At 46.0% G+C, this 25,306-nt stretch overlaps 1 protein-coding gene across 1 annotated transcript in view; it reads right to left on the minus strand.

Annotated features, from left to right (window-relative positions):
- KMT5B (lysine methyltransferase 5B) overlaps positions 1-761 on the minus strand; it is a 53,786-nt gene extending 53,025 nt beyond the window's left edge. Inside the window, exon 1 of the mRNA XM_032357688.1 lies at positions 589-761. The gene's annotated coding sequence lies outside the window, so the exon portion shown is untranslated. The remainder of the gene's footprint in view (positions 1-588) is intronic.
- Between the last annotated feature and the right edge of the window lie 24,545 nt (positions 762-25,306).

Here is a 25,306-nt window from a genome sequence, read left to right on the forward strand (position 1 = left end):
AAAGGAGTGCCCTCGGCCGGGCGGAGGGACACCGGCCGGCTCGCGCCACCCCTGCCGCCTCTGTTGCTTTTACGGGACGCGCGGTTGCGGGGGGAGCGGGGGAGGCGGAGAAACACGGAAAAGAAACGAGTTCCTCGCTGGGTGCTCGCGGCGGCGGAGGGACAAAAAGCGAATTTGGGGAGAGCCGCGAAGAGCCGTGAAGAGCCGTGAGGGGCCGTCGCCTCGCGTCGCCCGCGGCGGAGGGATCCGTGCTGAGGGTCGGCAGGGATCCCTCCGCCCCTCGCTGCCCTTTAAATCGCGGCTGGAGGCGGCGTCGCTGCGCGCCCCTCGGGCGCCTCCCCGGCTCCGGACGGCTCCCGGGCGCAGTTGCACCCGCGGGGGACGGCTCCCGACCCCGGGCTAGGGGCAGCGCCGGGGGACGCGCGGGCCCCTCGGCCGCTGCGTGTGCCGGCGGCCCCGAGGGGAGGCGGCCCCCACGGAGGCGAGCGTCTTTGTTGTGGGAGTGGGTGTCGTCGGGCGCGGACCCACCCTTACGGTGTGGCCGCCCGCCCGGAGTGGGGAGAGAGGGGGCAGGGAGCGTGCACTCACCGGGCCACTGGCTCCGCGGTGTCAGCCGGCCGTCCCCTGAGCACCTACTGTGTGCCTGCCGGCCTCTCCGAGAACCAGGGCTACTTCCGCTTCCCTCCCTCGCTGGGCAGTGCCCGCGCCCGAGCTGCGGCCGCACCCCCGTCCCGGACCTGGGGCAGGTGCGGAAGATGCCCAGGGTCTGGCACGCTCCAGGCGCTGAGCTGTGGGAAGAGGGCGAAGCGTGCGAAGCGCCGCCCTTTGGGTCCTGCAGCCTGATAACAATGGCTACAAAGTATCAGGAATGAGAGTAACGTGTAGACAGTCTGGATTGGACCGTGGGCACCGTTCTCAGCGGTTTGGTGCCGGATCTCATCGACTCTTCACAACCACCCCCAGGAGGTGAGGACCGTTGTGGTTCTTCTTCCTCACACGTAGGGAAACTGAGGCAGGTTAGGTGACCCCCAGGACAGCGAGTCGGGACTTGAGCCAGAGCCCTCATCCAGTTCCCCGGGTGAGAAATGAAGACCCGCAGAAGTCAAGTTGGCCCCGAGATGGTGCCTGAAGGTGTCCCCTTGGGCAGTGGAGACAGGAAGGGTAGGTTGCAGTATGTTAGGGGGAAGGGGTGGTTAGGAAATGTGGAACCAGTAAGTGCAAAGTGCTGGTGGGAAGGGGAGGGAAGGGGAGAGGAGAGCTGGGAAAAGGCTCCTGCGGGCTAGAGGGCCCCGTGGATAGATGGATTCCAGGAAGAGCCCTGTTTCTGCCTCGGTTTCTCCTTATCCCCAGGGCCTGGCACAGAATTGGCACACCATAAAGGATGATTCAGGGGAGATGGGGAGATTGTGGATGATAGCAAGGACTGGGGTCCAACTAACCCCAACACACGTGCTTACCTCACTTGCCCTCCTTGACCTTGGGTAGGAGGCATGGTGCTTATTCCTTCCACATATGGGAAACTGAGGCACAGTGATTTGCCAAGAGCGTGTGTGTGTGTAACAGGAAGACAGGGGGTTTAGATCTTCCAAACCAAAGCTCCTCCCGCTGTAGGCACCTGCTTTCCCCACCTCCCCCTCTGGAAGCCAATTGGGGTTGGAGTCTCACCACTCCCCAAATAAAGCAGACCCAGGCACACAGGCTGGGTCTGGATCTGAATTCCCCTTGCCCTGTCCCTCTTGCAGACACAACTAGCAAATGATTGCTTTGGTTTTGTTAGTTTCTGATTTATCACTAAACGTTCTTTCCCAGATTTTTATAGCGCTTGGCTCCAAATACTCCAATTACATCCCAGAAACACTGAAATTGCCTTTGCCACCCCCTCCCCCACCGGATGTCCACAGGAGACATGCAATGGGAAACGCAAAGGAAAATGAGGGAAACCCATCTGCTTGCGATGAGCAGCCTCAGCCTTGTGTTGGTCTTGATGCCCAGGCCTCAAGCCCAACCATGCCTGAGCGGCCCTTCACAGCCCCGGGCACCAGTGTGTTCCCCATTCCAAGCTTTCCAGAGTTCACCCCAACACAGATCCCTGGGACTGACACCCAAGTCCCGACTCCTATAAAGCCCCCAGACTCCCCAGATGCTGGCACACTCCACTTATTCATGGCTCGGGGTCAGGCCAGGTGTTCTGGGCAGTGACTTGCAAGGGAGGAGGCCCAGCAGGGAAGAGAGAGTAGATCCCAGCACAGCATCCTCTCAGGCTCCCCAGTTCCAGATCTGCCTCTCCCCCAGCCCCTTGCACTGCTGCCTACTCAGGGTGGGCCGGAGCTCTTGGCACAGCTGAGTCAGGGCTCAGGACGTTGATGGAGCCCAGATCAAGGGTGGCTAGGGCTAAGCTGGGCAGAGGGCACAGCCCAGAGCCATCCTCCTGGGGGGGTCTGGAAATTTGACTTCCCCACTGTGAGCCTGGCCAGCTGGAGGCCTCCCGCTGGCAACTGGCAGGGGAGGGGTGGATGGAGGACAGGAAGTCCTGTGGCCAGGCACCTGCCCAGCCCCCATGTGACAGGAGCCATTGGCATTTACACTGTGAAGCCTCTGGATGCCCCAAAGTGGAAGTGCTAAGCCACAGAGGCAGTGGGGCCCCCACCAGGCCTGGACAGATGGAAAGATATTAAAGAGGCTAAAGAAAGACTAAGTTGGCGGAAGGGGCCTGGCCAGCCTGGAGCCGTCCTGGGAGCCGCACCCTTGCCGGGGCACTGGCTGAGGCTACCCAGCCTGTTCCGGTCCTCCCAGCAGGACCCAGGGGCACACCACAGAGACCCAGCCTGGTCCCACCGACCCTGCGTCACTCTCTAATTTCCCTTCTTCAAATGCCAGGTTCATCCAGTGACTGGCTGGAGGGGATTTGCTTGGTGGAATCTCGTTCCCACAGGGAGGGCCCGCAGGTCACCCTGACCCCAGAATTCTGGGCTGTGTGGCAGTGGCTTCTTGTAAATTGCTATCTTGACTTGTGGACTCCACCCATGTGTCTCACTGGCCCCCACCCCTGCCCAGAAGACAGGTGTCCAAGACTACTGGGAGAAGGGTAGAGGGCAAACCCAGGCCCATGCCAGTGACCTGTCTGCGCCAGCTGCCTGAGCACCACGAGGCTCCCTGCACCATCCTTGCCTTCCCTGTTCTCACACTGCTCCCCTCTCCTTGGATAGATGAGGACACCCGGCCTCCGGAAGGTCAGGTGACCTGCCCAAGGCCACAGAGTCAACTGCAGCAAAGACTTTATGGCCACTTCCAGCAGCGACACCAGTCTGCCCCAGGTTTGAATCCCAGCTCCATGACCTCCCAGCCATGTGATCTGGGGCCAGTGACACGGCCTGTCTACACACCACCCCTTCCGCTGTGAAACGTGGCGGTCCTCGGATCTGCCCAGAACTCATTCATGTCTTTCCAGTCGTTCATCTAGTTGACGCCCAAATTCTGATCTCTAGCCTGGCCCCCTCCTCTGAACTCTGACTCCACCCCTTAGGTACTTAACAGACATCTCATAGATGGTGTGGCTAAAACACACACACACACGCACGCATGCACATGTGCACACTCACAGCTCTCAGACCTTCTTCCCGTTGCTCAGGGCCAGTAGCTAATTTTCATTCTCCATCACCAGCCTTTGTGGCTTTCTCTCCGTAGCACACATCTTACTTATTCATCCTGTCTACTGGCCGTCTGTCCCTCCCAGGCTATTAGACGCACCTTGAGGGCAGGAGCCCTTGTCTGCCTTGTTCATGCTGGGCTGCATCTCCAGCATCCAGAATAGTGCCTCAGGTTGCTGACCTGCCAGGCTCAAAACATGAAGGGCGACGCTAACCTTTAGCAGTTGACCTGGTCCCCAACACCACCAAAAAGAAGCCCAACTCTGGTGACCCCTGTCCTCACACACGCTTAGAAGTGAACACAGAAAGGACCGATGGCAGCTGAAAAAATGGGTTTCCTTAAGGGCAGGAAAAGCTTAATCATATTATTTTTTTTAATAATTTCGAATTCACAGGAAGTTTCCACATATAATACAAAGAAGTATCCGTCCCGAGCGATCTGCCTGTAGGTCGCGACCCAGATGCTCCATGACTCGAGAGCACGTTAGGGTGTATTTCCCTCCAGCTGAGATATCCTTCCAGGAAACCAGACCCCAGGGATCAATGTCAAGAAATCATATCCAGGGGCGCCTCGGTGGCTCAGTGGTTAAGTGTCTGCCTCTGGCTCAGGTCATGATTCCAGGGTCCTGGGATCGAGCCCCACATGGGGCTCCCTGCTCAGCGGGGAGTCTGCTTCTCCTTCTCCAGTTCCCCCATGGCTTGTGTTCCCTTTCTCAGTATCTATGTCATAAATAAATTAAAAATCTTTAAAAAAAAATCACATCCACAGGTGGTTGTCATTTGATCTTGGGATCCCATTCAGATCTTCCTAGTGACAATAATAATGTCCTTTATAGTCCTAATGTCTGAACCCATCCAGAATCTGAGTTTCCTTGGTTGTCAAGTCTCCTCAACTTCCTTCTGGAGCATTCCTCCCTCTTTCTTTGACTTGCATGCCCTTGGCACTCGTGAAGGTTACAGACCAGTCATTTTGTAGTACGTCCTTCCATCGCAGTTTTTCAGATGCTCCTTATGGTTCGATTAAGGTCAAGGATCGTTTGAGAGGAATGTCGCGGGAGCGAGGCTGGGATCTCATTGCATCCTATCGGGTTGGCGGAGGATTTCAGTTTGTCCCATAAATGATGATGTTCACTTGGGTCACCTGACGAAGGGATGTCCGCCAAGTCTCTCTGCTGGGGAGTCACTAGTTCTCCCTTTGGACTCTGTGGAAAGGTGTGTAAGGGGATGCAAACACCATATTCCTCATCAAACCTGCAATGTATTTCTACAGATTTTTGGGGGCAGCTTCACTTACAGTAGCCCGAAACTGATCACAACGCAAATGCCCACCAGCAAACGAATGGGTAGACAAAGTGGGGTCCCTCCCTGCGCTGAAATCCTACAGGAATAAGGACAAATGAGTTGCAACCCGGGCGAATTTCAAAAGCATTATGTTGAGGGAAGAGATGCCAGAAACCATAGAGTACAGACTGATTTCAAATATGTGGTGTCCTAGGGCACCTGGGTGGCTCAATGGGTTGAGCCTCTGCCTTCAGCTCGGGTTATGGTCTTGGGGTCCTGGGATTGAGTCCCGCATCGGGCTCTCTGCTCAGCAGGGAGCCTGCTTCCCGCTCTCTCTCAGCCTGCCTCTCTGCCTACTTGTGATCTCTTTCTGTCAAATAAATAAATAAAATCTTAAAACAAAACAAAACAAAAACAAAAACAAATATGTAGTGTCCTGGAACAGAAAAAAACAAACCTATAGGGATCGAAATCTGGAGTCATTTGCCTCCGGGCAGGTGGGAGAAACTTCCGGTACAATGGCAGCATTCTGTTTTGGAGGGTGCTTACCTGAGGATGTGGGCTTGGGAAGACTTTTGGGCCAGATGTCTGAGTTCTGCACCAATTACTTCATGTGAATTATACACTCCAAAGAGGAGGGAGGGGGCACCAAGGTGGCTCACACCTGTCTACAGGTCCCTTAAGCCTCTGCCTTCGGCTCAGGTCGTGATTCCAGGATCCTAGAATCAAGTCCCCGCATCAGTCTTTCTGCTCAGCGGGGGTCTGCTTCTCCCTTTCCCTCTACTGCTCCCCCTGCTCATGCTCTCTCTCTCTCTCTCAAATAAATAAATAAAATCTTAAGGAAAAAAAAAAGACAGGAGGAGGGAAATCTCAAGGGAAAAAGAGAATGGAACCAGGTGACTGTGAGAATGCCTCTCCGGTTTTTAATGTGACTTGTCTCTCGACTGAGTACATTTTGCAAAATCGTGCTTTTTTTTTTGCGTGTTTCTCAGACACTGCTCCTGGGAATGACCCAGGTTCAACGGGAGGCTCGGGGTCCAAAGCCCGGGTGAGGGAGAGGAAGATTCTTGCTCCTCCCTTCCCTGTGCTGTCAGAGCGGGCTGTGGCTGAGTGATAGGGAAAGGGAAGGAAAAAGTGCTCCTGCCTCTATTGGACGTGATAGAAGCTTCTCCCAGCAGGTGAGCCTCCCTGTGCCCCCACATCCCCAACCCGCAAGCCTTTGGAGCCCCTCCTAGCTGCCTGTCTGGACTGGAATCCTCCAGCCAATTTTCCGTTGACCTTGACTGTCTCTGGCCGGGAGATCTTGTGTCATCAGGGTTTGCCCCGTTTCATTACCCTTAATTCCCTTGTCCTACCTCACGGATACACTGTAGGCTATTGGCTTGTTCCCTCGTAAATTCCTAGGGGTGGTGTTTCCTGAGTCAAAAGTAGAGATGGCCCCGGAGAGAAGGTGAGATAGGGCCAAGGCTCTGGCAATTGGTGCGAAGGCCCTACCTTCAGAGTTGGGGGGCTTAGGGGTCAGTTCCAGAAGGCTTAGGGTTGGAGAGGGAACTAGTTCACCAAAGGGGAAAGGAGGGGTTTGGGCTATCTCTCCTTGAGAGCATTTTTAATTTAGCTTTTTTTTTTTTCCCCTTTAAGTAATCTCGACACCTAAGGTGGGACTCGAACTCCCAACCCTGAGATCAAGAGTCACACGTTCTTTCCACGGAGGCACCTCTGTGAGATCATTCTTGCTCTTCAATCAAAGAGTCAAAGAAACGGGACAGCACCCCCTTCCCTTGAGCCCACCGAAAGGATAAGCAACAGAGAATCAGAATCTTTCTATGTCCCCTCCGTCCACAGGCACCAAATCCCTCCCCCAGGCCTCAGGCGATGCGCGCTGCTGTGCCCAGGCCCTGGCAGGGACCCTCAGGAGACAAGACCCTCGGCAGCCCCGGCCCAGACTAGAGCTCGTTTGGGGGCTGCAAGTTGCCGCTGAGCCAGCTGGGGGAGGGAGGGAGCACCTGCTGGAGAGATGGAAGGCGGGGCCGACAGGCTGGTCCCCCGGGCAGGTGGGCGGGGTCGAACGAGGTCCCAGGGTGTGGGAGCAGCACGCGGTGGCTCCGCGGGTCGGGTCGGGCCGCACAGGTCCCTCCCACACCCCCAGCGCCGCAGGTGGCTGCAGCCACCGGCCGTCCAAGCCCCTGGCATCCTGCCGCTGAGGCTCTGAAGGCAGAACTGGTTGTACAGGATCGCGTTCCAGCCCGAGCCCAGGCCCAGACTCCGCGCAGGGTAGATCTCTGCACCGCGGGCTTTGACCCGAGCGGAGGAGAATGCGCGCATCCGCACAGGGCTCCGCTCAGAGGGAGTGGACGGTGGCTTCAAACAACAGATGATTCTCTCACAGCTCTGGAGGCCCCAAAGCAAGGTGTTGACAGGGTGCTTCCTCCAGAAGCTTCGGGGAGGATCCCTCCCGCCTCTTCCGGCTGCTGGGGGCCCCGGGCGCTCCGGGGCTCACCGAGGCGTCCCTCTGGACTCTGCCTCTGTCTTCACGTGGCCCGTCCTCTGTGAGGCTCTCTGTGTCAAATCCCCCTGACCTTTTTTTAATGACACGTGTCGTTGGATTCCGGGCCCACCAGGAGAATCCAGAATGGTCTCGTCTGGAGAGCCGTAACTTAAAATTCCAAATTAGGTCACATTTGCAGGTTCTGAGGATAAGGACATAGACACACCTTTTGGGGGGGGGCACCCCATTCATCGCACTCCAGCGCTGTTCATTTTGATGCGCACATTGTCCTGGATTCACACTGGCTTCTGTCCCCTTTTACATGCCTCCATGGTTCTCTGGCCCTCAGCCCCAGGAACAGTCATTTCTCCAAGGAGCTCTGGTTCCTGTCTGGGCAGCCAAGCTTTGGGTTCCAGGCATTTCCCAGGGCCATCGTCGTGCTGCTGCTCTCTGGCCTCTCAGTGGACCAAGAGAATGTGTATGTCTATGAGTCTACATGCACACACATATATAATATGCAAACATTTGTGTGGGTAAAAAAAAATATATATATATATTTATGCACACATTTATACCTATTTATTTTTTTTAAATATTTTATTTATTTATTTTAGAGAGAAAGAAAGGGAGAGAGCGTGTGTGTGCATGAGCGAGGGGGAGGGAGGGAGGCACAGGGAGAGAGAATCATGAGCGGACTCCAGGCTGAGCACGGAGCCCAACCCGGGGCTGGATCTCACAACCCTGAGATCATGACCTGAGCTTGAAATCAAGAGCCGCACGCTTAACCAACTGAGTCACACCCAGGTGCCTCTACACTTATATTTCATTTTTTTTTTAAGCTTTTATTTATGTATTTGAGAGAGAGAGTGAGAGCATGGGTGGGGGAGGGGCAGAGGGAGAGGGAGATGCAGACTCCCCGATGAGCAGGGAGCGCGTCATGGGGCTCCACCCCAGGACCCCTAAGCCAAAACAGACGCTTAACCGACTGAGCCACCTGGGCGCCCCATCTACATGTATATTTCTACATCTAGGTGTATAGAAGGTATTTGGGGGTTGCATTTGGTTAAGTGTCCGACTCGATCTCAGGTCTTGATGTGAGGGTTGTGAGTTCAATCCCTGTGCTGGGCTCCACTTAAAAAATAACCATCAAAATAAGAAAATAAGTAAGTAAACAAAAAATACGCATAAACACCGATTTCAGCCTAATTGCAGCACAGCATTCCTGGTCCATTTTCATTTTCTCCCTTCACCAACACTTCGAACCCATGACTAAGATCTTTGTTGGAGCTGTTACAATACCACGGACTGGGTGGCTTACACAACAGACACTTCTTTCTCCGGATTCCAGAGGTTGGGAAGCCCAAATCGAGGTCCCCGCAGATTGTGTGTCTGGTGAGGACCTGCTTCCTAGTTCACAGACGTCCTGTCCTGCCCTCTTCTTGCTGTGGCCTCACGTGGCAGAAGGAACGAGGGAGCTCTCTGCTCTCTCCTTTGTGAGGACACTGATTCCATTCATGAGGGCTCCTCCCCTGTGTCCTAATCGCCTCCCCAAAGCCCTGCCCCCAGTACGGACACACACTGGGAATTAGGTTTCTGTACATGAATTTTGGGGAGACACAAACATTTGGCCAATGGGGCTACCATTACTTACTCTGATTGCCCCAGGCTTGGCCAGTGTAATTCCCTTCAAGCTGGCCCCTGTCCCCTTGGACATGTTCCTGTCATTCTTAGAATACTTCCTTACTTTGTGAAGTCACAAGAAATCCTAGAATCAACTTGTACTCTCCCCGCCCCAGCTCTGAACCAGTCATTTCTCTAGGAAGGGTCGTTTCCTGTTAGTGGAGAATAGATTTGAAAGCAGGATTCTGATGCCAACCGAGCATGTTTCCACCCGCGATCGTAGCTCCTCGGCTGTGCTAGCAGACGCGGCCGACAGCGTGTGCCATCGAGGCAGCTCATACACCTACACACACATATCTCGAATACAACTGTTACTGTCTCTATGTCGTCCGTCCGTCAAAAACAAGGAGTTCAGTTCTATGTTCTTAACTCCCTTCCCCACCAGGGAGAGACCCGACTCCCACTAACCTCAATAGAGGTTCTTATTTGGTCAAGTCTAAAATACACAGAAGGTTGTGGATGTAATTTGCATTTCTCCGATGACTAAGGATGTTGAGCGTTTTTGTTTTGTTTTGTTTTGCTTTTTTGACGAGCTCATTGTCCATTGTGTATCTTTCTTTGGCAAAGCCTCTGTTCAGATCTTTGGCCAACTTTTTTAATTGGACTTTTTGTCTTGTTGGGTGAGTTATAAACATTCTTTATTTGGATACAGGATGATATGTGTTTTATATATATATGTATATATATATGTATGTGTATGATATATATAACCAATATATACCACTTTATTCTAATAAATTTGACAAGTTAGATAAGATGGGCATATTTCAAAAAAAAAAAAGATGGGCATATTTCTCGAAAGACAAAAAAAAATACTATGAATAACCAAAGAAGAAATATGAAAATCTAAATAACCCTATACCTATATCTATCAAAGTAATTTAATTCATTATGAAAAACTTTCTCTCTCTCTTTTTCTCACTTTCTCACGCACACATGCACACACACACACACATACACACACACAGTCCAGGCCTAGATGTCTTCACTGGTCAATTCTAGTTTTATTTAAGGAAGAAATAATGTAAGTCTTACACAAACCCCTTCAGAAAAAGAAGGAACACTTTCCAACTCATTCTATAAAGCTAGCTCAAGTCCAGGGCCATAGCTGGAAAAGCCATTCCAAGAAAATAAAGTTGCAAAACAACATCTCTCACGACACACATGTAAATACTCTATTTTTTTTTTCAAATTAGAAAATGAATTTATTGCAATATAAGACCAAAGAGTTTGAAGCCATAGACAGGAAAATGTGTAACATACTTGGCGAGGGGGGCGGGGGTCCTTTAGGAAATAGCCCAGCCATCACTGACGCTTGGAGCCAGATGCCAGCAACTGCACCGCCGTGGTCCCCCTCCCCCAGCTCAGTGACGGTGGGGAACGGAGGTGAGGACACAGTGTGGATGAGGATGGGGAAAGCGTCCTGACTTCAAACCTGTCGCCCTCCAGTCACTCCAGTAGGTAAGAGATGAGCCTGTGCATTCACTTGTTCATTCCACAAATATTTATGGACTGTCTCCTTTCTGCTAAAAACCCATGCTAAGTGCTAGGGATAAAAGAACAAAGGTGTCTAATTCTTGCTATCATGGTGCTTCCAGGCTCTTGGATGAGACAGAGCCAAAGCAAACTGACCCATCTGGAGAAGGGACAAGGCAGGGTGGAGTTGCCGAGGCTGACCTGTTCCAGAGGCAGCCACAGCCCTATATGGGACTCCTGGGACCTCAGTGAGCACAGCTGCCAGGCCCTCCCTGGCCAGTCCTGGCTGTTCGCCCTGCAGGTGCTGGCCTCCTCCTCCTCCTCCAAGAAGCGGTTCTCCTTCCCTTTCCCAGAGTCCAGAGCTTGTGTCGAAGAAACACCTGGTTAACAGAGCCCTGCAGGGACCAGGGAAAGGAGGCTCCAGGCAGAAGGCAGGAGGCAGGTGTTAGGAAGAGGGACTGGCTTCCTTCCCCTCGGTTCTGGCTGCCAGAGTGCTCAGCAGACAAGAAGGGGTGCTGGGAGGCAGAGCAAGCTCATCTTATGGCCGGGAGAGAGAGATCCTCCATGCAAGGATCCTTACTAATATATTAGCAAAATAAACCCATCAATACATACGAAAGATAAAAATACAGAATGACAAAGTAGGGTTTAGTCCATGAATGCAAGATTAATTTAATACTGACAAAAATCAATATAATTCACTGTATTTACAGACTGAAACATATGTCAATTAATTAAAATTAAAAGGAAAACCCACGTGACATTTTAATAGATATATTTAATAAGCATTTTACAGATTTCAGTACTTTGATGATTTAAAAGGAGAAGGAGGGGAAAGAAAACCGTCAGCAGATTAGGACTAGAAGAGAACTTGTTCAATCTTAAAAAGGCCGTCCTCAAAAAACCCACAGCTGACATCACACTTCATGGTTAAAAAGCATTACGTTTTCTCTCTAGATCAGAAGCAAAGCTGTCCCAACTGGTAGATAGCATGATTGTTTACACAGAATATCACATAACAACAACGCATTAGTAGAACTGATATACGAATTTAGGGAAGTCACAGAATACCAGGTTGATGTAAAAAAATCAAGCGTATTTCTCTAAACTGACTACAAATTGGAAAAAGAAAATTTTAAAAAATTTCATTTACAATAACATTAAATAGTTCGGGCTAAGTTTAACAAATGGTACACTAGACCCGTATATCGGAAATTTCCAAACATATCTGAGAGAAATGAAAGAGAGTCTAAGGAAATGGAGAGAGATATCATATCATAATGGAGGAGAACCAACCACTCTGTTTAAGAAATGGGCAACGGATCTGAACAGATACCTCACCTCACCGAAGCACATATACAGATGGCAAATCAGCATTTGGAAATCTGGTTAACATAATGTGTCTTTTGGGAACTGTACACTGAAACAACAATGAGTAACTGCTACCCACCTCTTAGAATGGCTAAAATCCAAAAAGTTGACAATAATGAATGTTGACAAGGATGTGGAGCAACAGGAACTCTGAGTCATTGCCGGCAAGAGTAAAGAGTGATACCGCCACTTTGCTAGATGCTTGGTAGTTTCTTACAAAACCAAACATCAGGGATACCTGGGTGGCTCAGTGGGTTAAGCCTCTGCCTTTGGCTCAGGTCATGATCTCAGGGTCCTGGGATCGAGCCCTGAATCTGGCTCTCTGCTCAGCGGGGAGCCTGCTTCCCCCTCTCTTTGCCTGCCTCTCTGTCTACTTATGATCTCTCTCTCTGTCAAATAAACAAATAAAATGTAAAAAAAAAAAACAAAACCCAAAACCAAACATCGTTTTATCATACAATCCAGCAGTAACATGCCTTGGTATTTACCGGATTGAGTTGAAAACTACGTCCACACAAAAACCTGTACAGGAATGCAGCTTTATTCAATCTCCAAAATCAGAAACAACCAAGATGTCATGCAACAGGTGTTAAGGAGGAAGAGACTGTGGTAGGTCCATACAATGGAGTGTCATTCAGTGATCAAAAGAAATGAGCTATTATGTTACAAAAGTCATGGAAGAACCTTAAGTGCATACTGCTAGTGAAAGAAGCCAATGGAAAAAGGCCACATACTGTGTGATTCCAACTGTAAGACGTTCTAGAAAAGATTAAACTGTAAACACAGGAATAAGATCTGTGGATTCCAGGGATTTGGGGGAGTGGGGAAGGAGGAAGGGCAGCAAGAGAACTCTGAGAGTGTGCAACTGCTCTGTGTATCACTGAGACTGTGGATACAGAGAACGCACAACACCAAGAGTGCTGCTTTCCAAAGGCCACTTGCTGCTTTCCAACGGTGCACGGGAGAAGAATGAGCCACAAACAAGTCAACTTCAAGAGGGGGCAGGGGTCGGCAGTTGAGAAGACCGTTGCCCAGAACAGCTCCTCAGTTCCGTATTTATTAGATACAGATAACAATCAACAAAGGAGTTGAAGGAGATTATAGATAAGCAAGATAAGTCTGATCAAGCAGTATAGGATTTGTGGTTCAGTAAACACATTTAAAGGAATCATCTAATCTAATTAACTACAGGTGAACTCTGGAGGAGGGGAGATAACAGAAAACAGAAGCAGGCGGCGGTCCACCCTGAGCCGGCGGGCCTTCCCAGCGGCTCGCTTCAGGGATGTGTATCATCCTCTCGCATCAACAGAGGCCTGTGGCTGGTACGTGTTCAAGCCTGTTTGGTCAGTACATTGTTCTGACGGACGGTTACACAAGGGGGAACCTTCATGTAAAGTATAGGCTTCAGTTAATAATAATGTATCAATGTCGGTTGATTGAATGCAAAAAATGTGCCACACTAATACAGGATGTTGGTAACAGGGGACACACTGGGGTGGGGTGAGATGGGGGGTATACTGGAACTTTCGGTGTTCTCCTCAATTTTTCTGTAGATCTAAAGCCGTTCTAAAAGAAATAAATTCGACTGGGCACCTGGGTGGCTTAGTTGGTTAAGCTTCTGACTCTTGGTTTCAGCTCAGGTCGTGATCTCGGGGTTGTAGGATGGAGCCCAACGTCAGGCCCCACGCTCAGCGAGGATTCTGCTTGGGATTCTCTCTCCCTGTCCCTCTGCCCCTCCCCCTTAAATAAATAAATAAATCTCTAGGAAGGAAGGAAGAAAGAGAAGGAAAGAAAGAAAGAAATAGAAAGAGAGAGAGAAAGAGTCGATTAATTTAAAAAACCAACTGAACAAAGGATTTGAGTTTACAGATCAGAAATGTCCTTTGTACCCAGCTGGTCTCCTGAATAAGGGTCACGTAAGCTCGGCAGTCTTCAGCTGGCTCCCTCACGCTGTGCCCCAGGGCTCAGAGAGCTAGCTGGTCTCCCAAGAGAAGAGAGCAGCTCTGTAAGGAAAGGCAGAAAGTCAAGACTGGGGAAGGGGTTGTCCCAGACAGAGCTTGAAGAACAAACAGCCTCTTTTGTTGCTTTGTCTGTCTAGTTTTCTGTTCCCAACTCTGGGGCAGGCTAGCAGCCCTTTCCACCTGTGGGTTCCCTATGACATCCCTGAAATGGGACAGTATGGTATCTACCTCAAAGAATGACAGTGGAGGTTGGGGGCATTGGTGTAGGGGCTCAGTGAATGTCAGCTCTCACTCAACTGTCAATGTTTCACCTTCAAGTTCTTCTAATAAGGTCCTTGGGCCCTACCTGTTTTGACTTTTTTTTTTAATTTCTTATAATTAAGAGAGTCTTGGGTAAGATGAGAATATTCACCAAGGAGTGGTGGAGTTGGTGGTGGCCACGGGCTGCAAGCTGGAGAAAGAGGAAAGAAGACCAGAGCTCGCGGAGGACGGGGTCTGGGTCAGGCTGAAATGGGTTCAGCTGGGGTCTCGGCAAGCTTGAGGAGGGGGCTCTCGATCTGGCGCTCTTGACATCTGAGGCCAAATGATTCTTTGTCGCAGAAGCTGTTCTGTATATTGTCAGACGTTAATGTGTGTCCTATCCATTCCAGGCCCAATCAGGACAAAAATGTCTCCAGACATAGCCCCAAAAATGCCCTCTGGGGATGACGTCACTCCCAGTGAAGAGCCACTGGTTTAGAGAGTGGTTGTTTTGAGTTATGAGCTAATTTGGGGGCAGAGTAATTCCCGGTGGCAGGAAGGCCTGGGTGGGGCCATGGGAGTGGGTGGTGCCAATGGCGGCAGGAAGAGGCCCCAAGAGATAAACGGGTCAAAGTATCAGGAAGTTGCCCAGCTCTGGCAAGAAGGTGGCTTAAGATAACCTGAAAACTCATCTGCTCACAAACGCCCAGAAATGCTGAATAAAACATACTCAAAATCATTTCTAATGTACCACTGAGGTTTTTTAATTGATTGTTTACTTAGACGCCATTTTATCTGGTTTGGTTTTGGTATATGCTTCCATGAGATTTCACGGAAATCTTTGCATAGTTGTGTAGATCTCGGCAAACACCACCACCACAGTGAGGGCTGGATCAGCTCCATCACCCCCAAAGTCCCTATTGGCCTTTGTAGTCAATCCATCCCCTAAACCCTGGCAGCCCCTGCTCTGTTCCCCATCCTTCTCTAGAACGTCCCGGAAATTGAGTTCTTCAGTAAGTAACCTTTTGAGACTGGCTTGTTTCATAGTGCTTTGAGAGGTTTTCATGATGTCAATGCACCAAGAGTTGGTTCTTTTAGGCTGTAAACTAGTATTCCAGTGTGTGGCTGTTTATCCGTTTGCCTGTCTGCTCTCTGGTCAAGGACATTTGGGTTGTTTCTGATTTTTCACGACCACGAATAACGCTGCTATAAACATTCATGGACAGGTTTTGGTGTGAATGGAAGTTTTTGTTCCCCTTGGGTAAGCAACCAGAAATGGCATTGCTGGGCCCAACAGTGTATGTTTTATTTTATAAGAAACTGCCCAACCATTTTCCAGATGCTGCGCCATGTGGCACCCCAGCCAGGTGTGAGGTCTAGATCCCCAACTCCTTGTCCACACTTGGTTCAGTCGGTTTTTTTTTTTTTTTTTTTTTTATCCATTTTTACTAAGTCTGGAGTGCAGCATCATGTGGGTTTAATTTTGAATTTTCCAAGGGACTAATGGGGGTGAGAATTTTTTAAGGCTTATTTGCCATGCTTGTGTCTCCTTTGATGAGGTGTTTGCACAAACATTTTACTGATTTTTAGATTGGGTTCTTTGTGAGACATGTGACTGGGTCAGTCGTCCGAACATGGGACTCGATCTTGGGATCATGAGGCTGAGCCCCATATTGGGGGTAGAGATTACTAACATAAATAAATGAATAAATATTTTAAAAAATGGATTATTTGTTTTCTTATTGTTTATTTATTTTATTTTTTTTAAGAGAGGGAGGAGGGGAGGGTCAGAGGAAGAGGGAGAGAGAGAGAATCTTTTTTTTTTTTTTAAGATTTTATTTATTTATTTGACAGAGATCACAAGTAGGCAGAGAGGCAGGTGGGGAGAGAGAGGAAGCAGGCTCTCTGCTAAGCAGAGAGCCCAATGCGGGGCTCGATCCCAGGACCCTGGGATCATGACCTGAGCAAAAGGCAGAGGCTTTAACCCACTGAGCCACCCAGGCACCCCGAGAGAGAGAATCTTGACCAGGCTCCACGTCCAGCAAGGAGCCCGATCTCACCACCCTGAGATGACCTGAGTTGAAATCAAGAATCGGATGTTTAACCAACTGCACTACCCAGGCACCCCTCTTATTGCTTAATTTTGAGAGTTCTTTATAATATACCATGAATATAAGTCCTTTTTGGATAGGTGATTTGTAAATATTCTTCTGGTCTACGTCTTTTTCTCTTTTAAGACGATTTATTTATTTCAGTGAGAGAGAGAGAGAGAAGGGGGAGGGGCAGAAGAAGAAGAAGAGAGAAACTCAAGCAAACTCTCCGTTGAGCACAGAGCTGAGGTGGGACTCAAATTCACCACTCTGAGATCAGAACTGAGCTGAAACCAAGACTCAGTTTAACCAACTGCACCACCCAGATGCCCTCAGTCTGTGTCTTACATCTCATTCTCTTGTTTTGTTTTGTTTTGTTTTTTAAGTAAGCTCTATGCCCAACATGGGGCTTGAACTCAAGACTCTGCAATCAAGAACGCACGTGAGGGAAATGCTCAGGACAGGGAAAGAAACACTCAAAAGGATCAGCGGGAACAACCAGAATAGCTTAAGTGGGGCCAGGAGTAGATTCCCTGCTCCCACTAGTCAGAGGGGAAAAATACAGAGCTTTGGGTAGGTAAAGTACTCAAAAAGTTGCAGCCTGTGTAGTGGGGGAAATTAGCCCTAGACTAATTTAGCCCTAGACTGCTCTGATCTTGCTGCAAAAAACAAGATTAGGCAGAATCAAGCTCTGTCTGAGGATCATAACTGTGTCCCAGAACCAAGTTCAAGAATATTTATGTGAACATAAGATAGCACAAAACAAAGTAACATTATTTTTAAAACTAGTGTAAATGGTATATGGCATCCAAAAGAAAGTTGCCAGGTATGCAAAGAAGCAAGAAACTATGAGCCATAATGAGAAGAAAATTCAATTAATTGAACTGAACCAGAAATAACACGAGGATAGAATGCGTACAGAATGACATTAAAGTAGTTATTATAACTGTGTCCCATATGCTGGAAACTAAAGCAAAGATTGCGAATGTTCAGTAGAGACATGGAAAACATTTGTTAAAATACCCATAAACTTGCAGATATTAAAACTACAATGGCTGAGACAAAACATACATTAGATAGGATTCACAGCAGATTAGGCAGAAGCAAAGGAAGTCCTTCAGGCAGAAGGAAAATGATACCTTAGGGAAACCAGAGTGGAATGAAGAGCTTTGGAAATGGTAACCAAGCACAAGATGTTTTCTTATTATTTAGATCTCATTAGGAGGTAGCCGACTGTTTATACAAAAATATTAACAATCTGTATTGGGATTTACATAAAAGTAAACTGTACAGTAACAACATCAAAAGACTATGAGGGGGGCGCCTGGGTGGCTCAGTGGGTTAAAGCCTCTGCCTTCGGCTCAGGTCATGATCCCAGGGTACTGGGATCGAGCCCCGCATCGGGCTGTCCGCTCCGCGGAGAGCCTGCTTCCTCCCCTCTCTCTCTCTACCTGCCTCTCTGCCTACTTGTGATCTCTGTCTGTCAAATAAATAAATAAAATCTTTAAAAAAAAAAAAAAAAGACTATGAGGGAAGAAATGGAAGCACACTGTTTTAAGTTTCTTAAAATATGTGTGAAGTAACGTATAGCACCTGAAGGTAGAACCGTGATAAGTTAAAGATACATACTACAAAGCAACCACTAAAATACAAAACCAAAAAGTTTAAGCTAATAAGCCAACAGAGGAGATAAAAGATAAAATGGAATTCTAAAAAATATACAACTAGTACAAAAGAAGGCAGAACGAGTGTGAAAAGGGAACAAAAAGGAGATGGGACAAATAAAACACAAATAACAAGATGATAGATTTAAGCCTAACCATAGCCATAATCACATTATATTTAAATTATCTAAACTTCGCAATTAAAAGGCAGAGATAGTCAAATTATATTTTAAAAAGATACCCTCCTATATACCACCTCCAAGAAATCAATTTTAAATATAAAGGCACAACTAAGTTAAAGGCAAAAAGAGAGAGAGAGAAAGAGTAAGAGGGAGGGAGAGAGGGAAAGATGTATCAGGTTAACACCAGTAAAAAGAAATCTAGGGAGGTTATATAAGAATCAAAGTGGATTTTTGGGGTGTCTGGGTGGTCCAGACAGTTAAGCATCTGACTTTGGCTCAGGTCATGATCACAGGGTCCTGGGATAGAGCCCCTGTGGGGTTCTGTGCTCAGCAGAGACTCTGCTTATTCCTCTCCCGCTACCCCTCTCATTCTCTCTCTCTCTATCCCCTGAAATAAATAAATAAAATCTTTTTAAATAAATCGGTTTTAGGGTAAAGAATATTACTAGATATCAATAATTTTATTTCATTGTGAAAAGTAGGTCAATTCATTGAGGGGACACAACAATCCTAAATGTTTATGCATCTAATAACAGAACTTCAAAATACATGAAGCAAGAAGTGAAAGAAATATAAGAAGGAATGCACAAGGGGTGCCTGGGTGGCTCAGTGGATTAAAGCCTCTGCCTTTGGTTCAGGTCATGATCCCAGGGTCCTGGGATCGAGCACCGCATCGGGCTCTCTGCTCAGCAGGGAGACTGCTTCTCCCTCTCTCTCTGCCTCTCTGCCTCTCTGCCTACTTGTGATCTCTGCTTGTCAAATAAATAAAATCTTTTAAAAAAAAAAAAGAAGGAATGCACAAATCCACAATTTTAGCTGGAGATTTAATACCTCATTCACAGTAGTTGATAGAACATGTCAATGGAAAGTCAATATTATCACACAGCTTGACTCTATTGACATTTATAGAACACACCATCCAATAACAGCAGAACACGTTCTTTTCAAGCTCACATGCTTGAAACCATCTTCTGAGCCATAAAACAAGTCTCAATAAATTAGAAAAGATTCAATTTATACAAAGTATGCTCTCTGATTACAATGGAATTGAATTAGAAATGAATAACAGAAATAGCTTTGGAAATTCTCTGAATATTTGGAAACTGAACAACAAACGTATACATAACAAATGGATCAAAAACTCAGAACAGAAATTAGAAACTGTTTTTAACTCAATGAAAATGAAGCACAACATATCAAACTGTGTTCTTGAAGAAGTATCTAGGAGGAGATAAAAAGCACTAAATATGTGTATTAGAAAAGAAGAAAGGTCTCAGAAACTTCAGCTTCCACTTTAAGAAACCAGTAAAAGAAGATTAAATTAAACCCAAAGTAAGCAAAAGAGAGGAAACAATGAAGATAAAACTGGAAATCAATGAAATAGAGGACAGAAACAATAGAGAAAAACCAACTAATCCAAAAGTGGTTCTAGGAGATCGATCAGATTTATAAATCTCTAGCTATATGGATCAAAAATAAAGGAGAGAAACAAATGACCAGTCTCGGGCCTGAAAGTGATAACTCATTACAGGATTCATATATATTAAAAGAGTAATAAGCAAGAATTACAAACAACATCCTAAAAATTCAACAACTAGATGAAGCAGACAAATTCCTTGAATGACAAGTTACTAAAACTCACTCAAGAAAAAATAGACCACCCAAGTAGCCATATAGCTATTAGATAAATTTAATTTGCACTTAAAATTCTTCCCACAAATTAAATTCTAGGCCCAGATGCCTTCACTAGTGAATTTTAACAAACATTTAGGGAGATTTAAAAAACACCACTTTTATGCAAAATCTTCCAGAAAATTGAAGGGGTGAAAATATTTCTTAACTCATTCTTTGAGGCCAGAATTATTCTGATCCTGAAACAAAGACATCACAGGGAAAAACAATGATAAAAACCCCCGCAGACCACTATCTTTGTGAACATAGACACAAACATTCTTAACACATTTTCAGCAAATCAAATCCAGTGAAATATTGAAAAGATAACATATCACAACCAAGTTTTGTTACTGTAGGAAAGCAAGATTGGTTTAACAGTAAGAACTACAAGAAAATCAATGTAATTTAGGGGTACCTGGGTGGCTCAGTTGTTAAGCGTCTGCCTTCAGCTCAGGTCATGATCTCAGGGATCTGGAACTGAGTTCTGCATCCGGCTCCTTACTCAGCAGGAAGCCTGCTTCTCCCTCTGCCACTCTCCTTGCTTGTATTTCCTCTCTTGCCGTCTTTCTCTCTCTGTCAAATAAATAAATAAAATGTTAAAAAAGACGATTAATGCAATTCACCATATTAACAAGCCAAATAAGAAAAACTATATAAAATCCAGCATCCAGAGGTGCCTGGGTGACTCTGAGCCTTTGGCTCAGGTCATGATCCCGGGGTCCTGGGATTGAGCCCCAAGCTGGGTTCCCTCCTCAGCAGGGAGTCTGTTTCTCCCTCTCCCTCTGCCCCTGCTCATATTCTCTCTCTCTCTCTCTCTGTCAAATAAACAAATAAAATCTTTTAAAAAATCCAACTTCCATCCATCCTGATAAAAACAGTAAGCAAACTATGAACACAAGGGAACTTCCTCAACCTGATAAGGACATCTGTGAAAATCCTACAGCTAACATTATACGTAAAAGTCCACTCTAATTATATCGATTCAAAATTGTGCTGGAGTTACAGGTGAGTGTAATCAGGCAAGAAAAAGGAATTAATGATATCATATTGGAGAGGAAGCAATAAAACTATCTTTATTCACAGATAACATGTTAAGAATCCAGTGAGATCTACAAAAAACCTATTAATAAAAGTGTCTAGCAAGATTGCAAGATACAAAAACTGATAGTGTTTTTACCTATTAGTAAACAAATAATGTTATGTATAATAGCATCAAAAAGGAAAACATTTGGGGCGCCTGGGTGGCTCAGTGGGTTAAAGCCTCTGCTTTCGGCTCAGGTCATGATCCTAGGGTCCTGGGAACGAGCCCCGCGTTGGGCTCTCTGCTCGGCAGGGAGCCTGCTTCCTCCTCTCTCTCTGCCTGCCTCTCTGCCTACTTGTGATCTCTGCCTGTCAAATAAATAAATAAAAATCTTTAAAAAAAAAAAAAGGAAAACATTTAGGAAAAAAGAGGCAAAAGATGTGTAAGACTTATGTATCAAAAACTACAAAATATTATTGAGAGAAACAAAAGAATACCTAAATAAGTAGAGATGCATAACTGGTTAGTGGAAATTTTAATATTTCTCAGATGTCAATTTTCCCCTATTGATCTATAAGTTCAACATGATTTCGATCAAAATCTTAGTAGACTATTTTGTAAGAAATGGACAAGCTGATTCTAAAATTTGCATGGCAATTCAAAGGCCTAGAATGGCCAAAGTAGCTTTCATAAGGAACAACAAAGTTGGGAGGACTAACATTGCCTGATTTCAAGACTTAATATAAAGCCTCAGTAAAAAATAGCATGAACATGAAGACAGACAAACAAAGCAATAGGACAGAATAGAGATTTCAGAAGTCTGTAAATATATCTACAACTCATTTTGACAAATGAACAAAAGCAAATCAGTGAGGAAAGGATATTCTTTTCAATAAACAGAGTTGAAACAGTTGCACGTGTGCATCCAAGAGCAAATTTCAATCCATACTTCTCAACATATACAAAAATTATCTCAAAATAGATCATAGACCTACATGTAAAATAGCAAACTTCTAGAGAAAAATAGGAGAAAGTCTTTGTGACCTTGGGTTAGGCAGAGCTTTCTTAGATATAACACCAAACACATGATCCATTAATTTATAAATTTGACTTCACTGGGGCACCTGGGTGGCTCAGTTGGTTGAGCACCCAACTCTTGATCTCAGCTCAAGTCATGATTCTGGGGTTGTGGGATCGAGGCCCGAGTGGAGCTCTGCACTCAGGGCACAGTCTGCTTGAGATTCTCTCTCCCTCTTCCTCTGCCCCTACCCCATTTGCACTCTATCTTTCTCTAAAATAAAAAATTAAAAAAAGGAAAATCTTTAAATAAATAAATTTGACTTCACCAAAATAAAAAAACCTGTGCTACTCAAAAGACATCATTAGGAGGATGAAAACATTAGCTATGTACTGGGGGGGGGGGGGATCTTTGCAAATCATATCTGATAAAGGAATTGCATTGAGAGTTTATATATGAAAAAATATATATATATATGTCTTGAAACTCAGCAATTAGAGAATAAGCCAATTAAAAATAGTCAAAAGATTTGAATAGACAATTCACCAAAGAAGATACATGCATAACAGATAAGCAGGAAAGTATGCTTAAAGCATTAGACTTTAGATAAATGCAAATTAAAACCACAATGAGATACCTCTCAAACCTATTAAAATGGCTAAAAGTAAAAAGACTGAAAATATCAAATGTTGATGGGCACTTGGAACGACTAGAATGCTCATACACTGATGGTGAGAATTTAAAATGGTACAAACATGGGCGCCTGGGTGGCTCAGGTCATGTTCCTGCTCAGGTCTTGATTCCGGGATCCATTGATCAAGATGCTCATGTGCTCCCTGATCAGCGGGGAGCTTGCTTCTCCCTCTCCCTCTGCCCTACCCACTGCTTGTGCTCTTTTTTTCTCTCTCTTTCTCTCCCTCAAATAAATAAATGATCTCTTAAAAAAAAATAAAATGGTACAAACACCCTAGAAAATAGTTTGGCAGCTTACTAAAAGGTTCAAGACAGGGCCATCTGGGTGGCTCTGTTGGTTAAGCTTCTGTCTTCGGCTCAGGTCATGATCTCAGGGTCTTGGGTTTGAGCCTTGAGTTGTTGGGCTCCCTCCTCAGCAGGGGGTCTGCTTCTCCCTCTCCCTCTGCCCTTCTCCACCTGCCTCCACTCGTGCTCATGCTTTCTCTCTTCCTCTCCCTCTCGCTCACTCTCTCAAATGAATAGATCTTTAAAAACAAGTTCGACATCAACCATAGGATCCAGCTACTGTATTCCTAGTTATTTACCTTAGAGAAACAAAAGCAAATGCCCATACAAAGACTTGTACGCAAACATTGATAGAGCTGCAGCTGGGAAAAACACAAAACCTACTGATAGAGGAAGGAACAAAGAAACTGTGGTAGATTCATACTATGTAATACGACTCATAAATAAAAAGGAATGAAGTGTTGACACACTTGATATACTAGTGAAAGAAGCCACACAAAAAGAAAACACATACTATACTGTTCCATGTATATAAAGCTTTATAAAATCTGAACTAATCAATAATTGCAGAAGGTAATTGAGTGGAAAAATGGACAACATGAAGGGACAGATCAGGAATTCCAACAGAGGATGGAAACCAAAAGAAAGCATTAAAGAGAGACATGTTAAAAAGTCTCAGTTATGAAGATATCCTTCAACGGGTTCATCAGAAGACTCGATATGGCCAAGGGATCAATCAGTAAACCTCAATATGTCATAGGAAGTGCCCAAACTGAAATACGAAGTGAAAGAGTAGGAAAAAAAAAACTGAATGGAGTCTCAAAAAACTGTGGGATAATAACAACATTTTAAAATAATGTTATTGGAGTCCCAAAAGAAGAAAGAATGGAGTAAAACAAATATTTAAAGAATGTCTCTAAGAATTTTACAAAAACAATGGAAGTTCACAAACTCCAGATTCAAGGATCTCAGGGAACCCTAAGCTCGATAAACACACACACACACACACACACACACACACACACACACCTAGATGCATCATATTCAAACCACTGACAAACCAATAGAAGAGAAAATAATGAACAGAGCTATGGGGGAAGTACGTTGCTTACAGAAGAGCATAGATGAGACTTATAGCCAAGTTCCCATCAGAAAATATGCAAACTGAAAATAGAGTGACAGCTTTAAAACACTGAAAGAAAAATATGTCAATCCAGAATTCTTTGTACAGGGAGAATGTCCTTTAAAAATGAGGGTGAAGGGACCCCTGGGTGGCTCAGTCAGTGAAGCATCTGCCTTTGGCTCAGATCATGAATTTGGGGTCCTGAGATCAAGCCCCACTTGTCGCATGTTGGGCTCCTTGCTCAGTGGGGAGCCTTATTCTCCCTCTGCCTGTTCACTCCCCCCGCTTCTGCTCTCTCTCTCTCTCTCTGACAAATAAATAAAATACAATCTTAAAAATTTTTTTTAAAAATGAGGAAGAAGTAAAGACTTCTAAAGAAAAACCTAAAATCTGATGGGACGCGTGGGTGGCTCAGTTGGTTGGGCGGCTGCCTTCGGCTCAGGTCATGATCCCAGCGTCCTGGGATCGAGTCCCGCATCGGGCTCCTTGCTCGGCGGGGAGCCTGCTTCTCCCTCTGCCTCTGCCTGCCTCTCTGTCTGTCTGTGCTGGCTCGCTCTCTCTCCCTCTATCACTGACAAATAAATAAATAAATCTTTTTAAAAAATTAAAGAAAAAAGAAAAACCTAAAATCTGAGAAAATTCATTGCTTGCAGACCTAGGCTGCAAAAACTGTTAAGGAAGTTCTTTGGGAAGAAACCTGATATAAGGAATAGGGTACCAAACAGAAACTTTGGCCAACATACAAAAATGAGCTGTGGAAATGGTTACATTGATGGTGAATATTAAAAGACTCAAACATTTCTCCTGATCTCTCTAAAACATAACCATCTAAAGCTAAAATAGTAACAATGTATAATTTTTTTTAATTTTTTATTTTTTATAAACATATATTTTTATCCCCAGGGAACAATGTATATTTTTTGAAGATTTATTTATTTACTTTAGAGAGCAAGAGAGACCTAGGGAGTGGGGGGAGGGGTAGAGAGGGAAGAAGGAGAGAATCCCTAGTCGACTCCTCGCTTAACATGGAGCCCGACGCTGGGCTTCGTCTCCCGACCCTGAGATCACAGCTTGAGCCAAAACCAAGAGCCAGACACTTAACCAACTGAGCCACCCAGATGCCCCAACAATGTGTAATTTATAGAATATGTAAAAGTAAGCTGTGTGACAAAAATTTAGCACAAAGGATGAAATGTAGTAATTGGAAGTTTATTGAAAATTGCGATGTTAGGGCGCCTGGGTGGCATCTGCCTTCAGCTCAGGTCATGATCTCCAGGTTCTGGAATCGAGCCCTGCATTGCACTCCCTGCTCAGAGATGAGTCTGCTTCTCCCTCTCTCCCTCTCTTACAAATAAATATATAAAATCTTAAAAAAAAAAAAAAAAGAAAATTGTGATGTCATACCAGTGTGTCCA

The sequence above is a fragment of the Mustela erminea genome, chromosome 9 (assembly GCF_009829155.1).
Source record: "Mustela erminea isolate mMusErm1 chromosome 9, mMusErm1.Pri, whole genome shotgun sequence".
In the NCBI taxonomy this organism is placed as follows: Eukaryota; Metazoa; Chordata; class Mammalia; order Carnivora; family Mustelidae; genus Mustela; species Mustela erminea.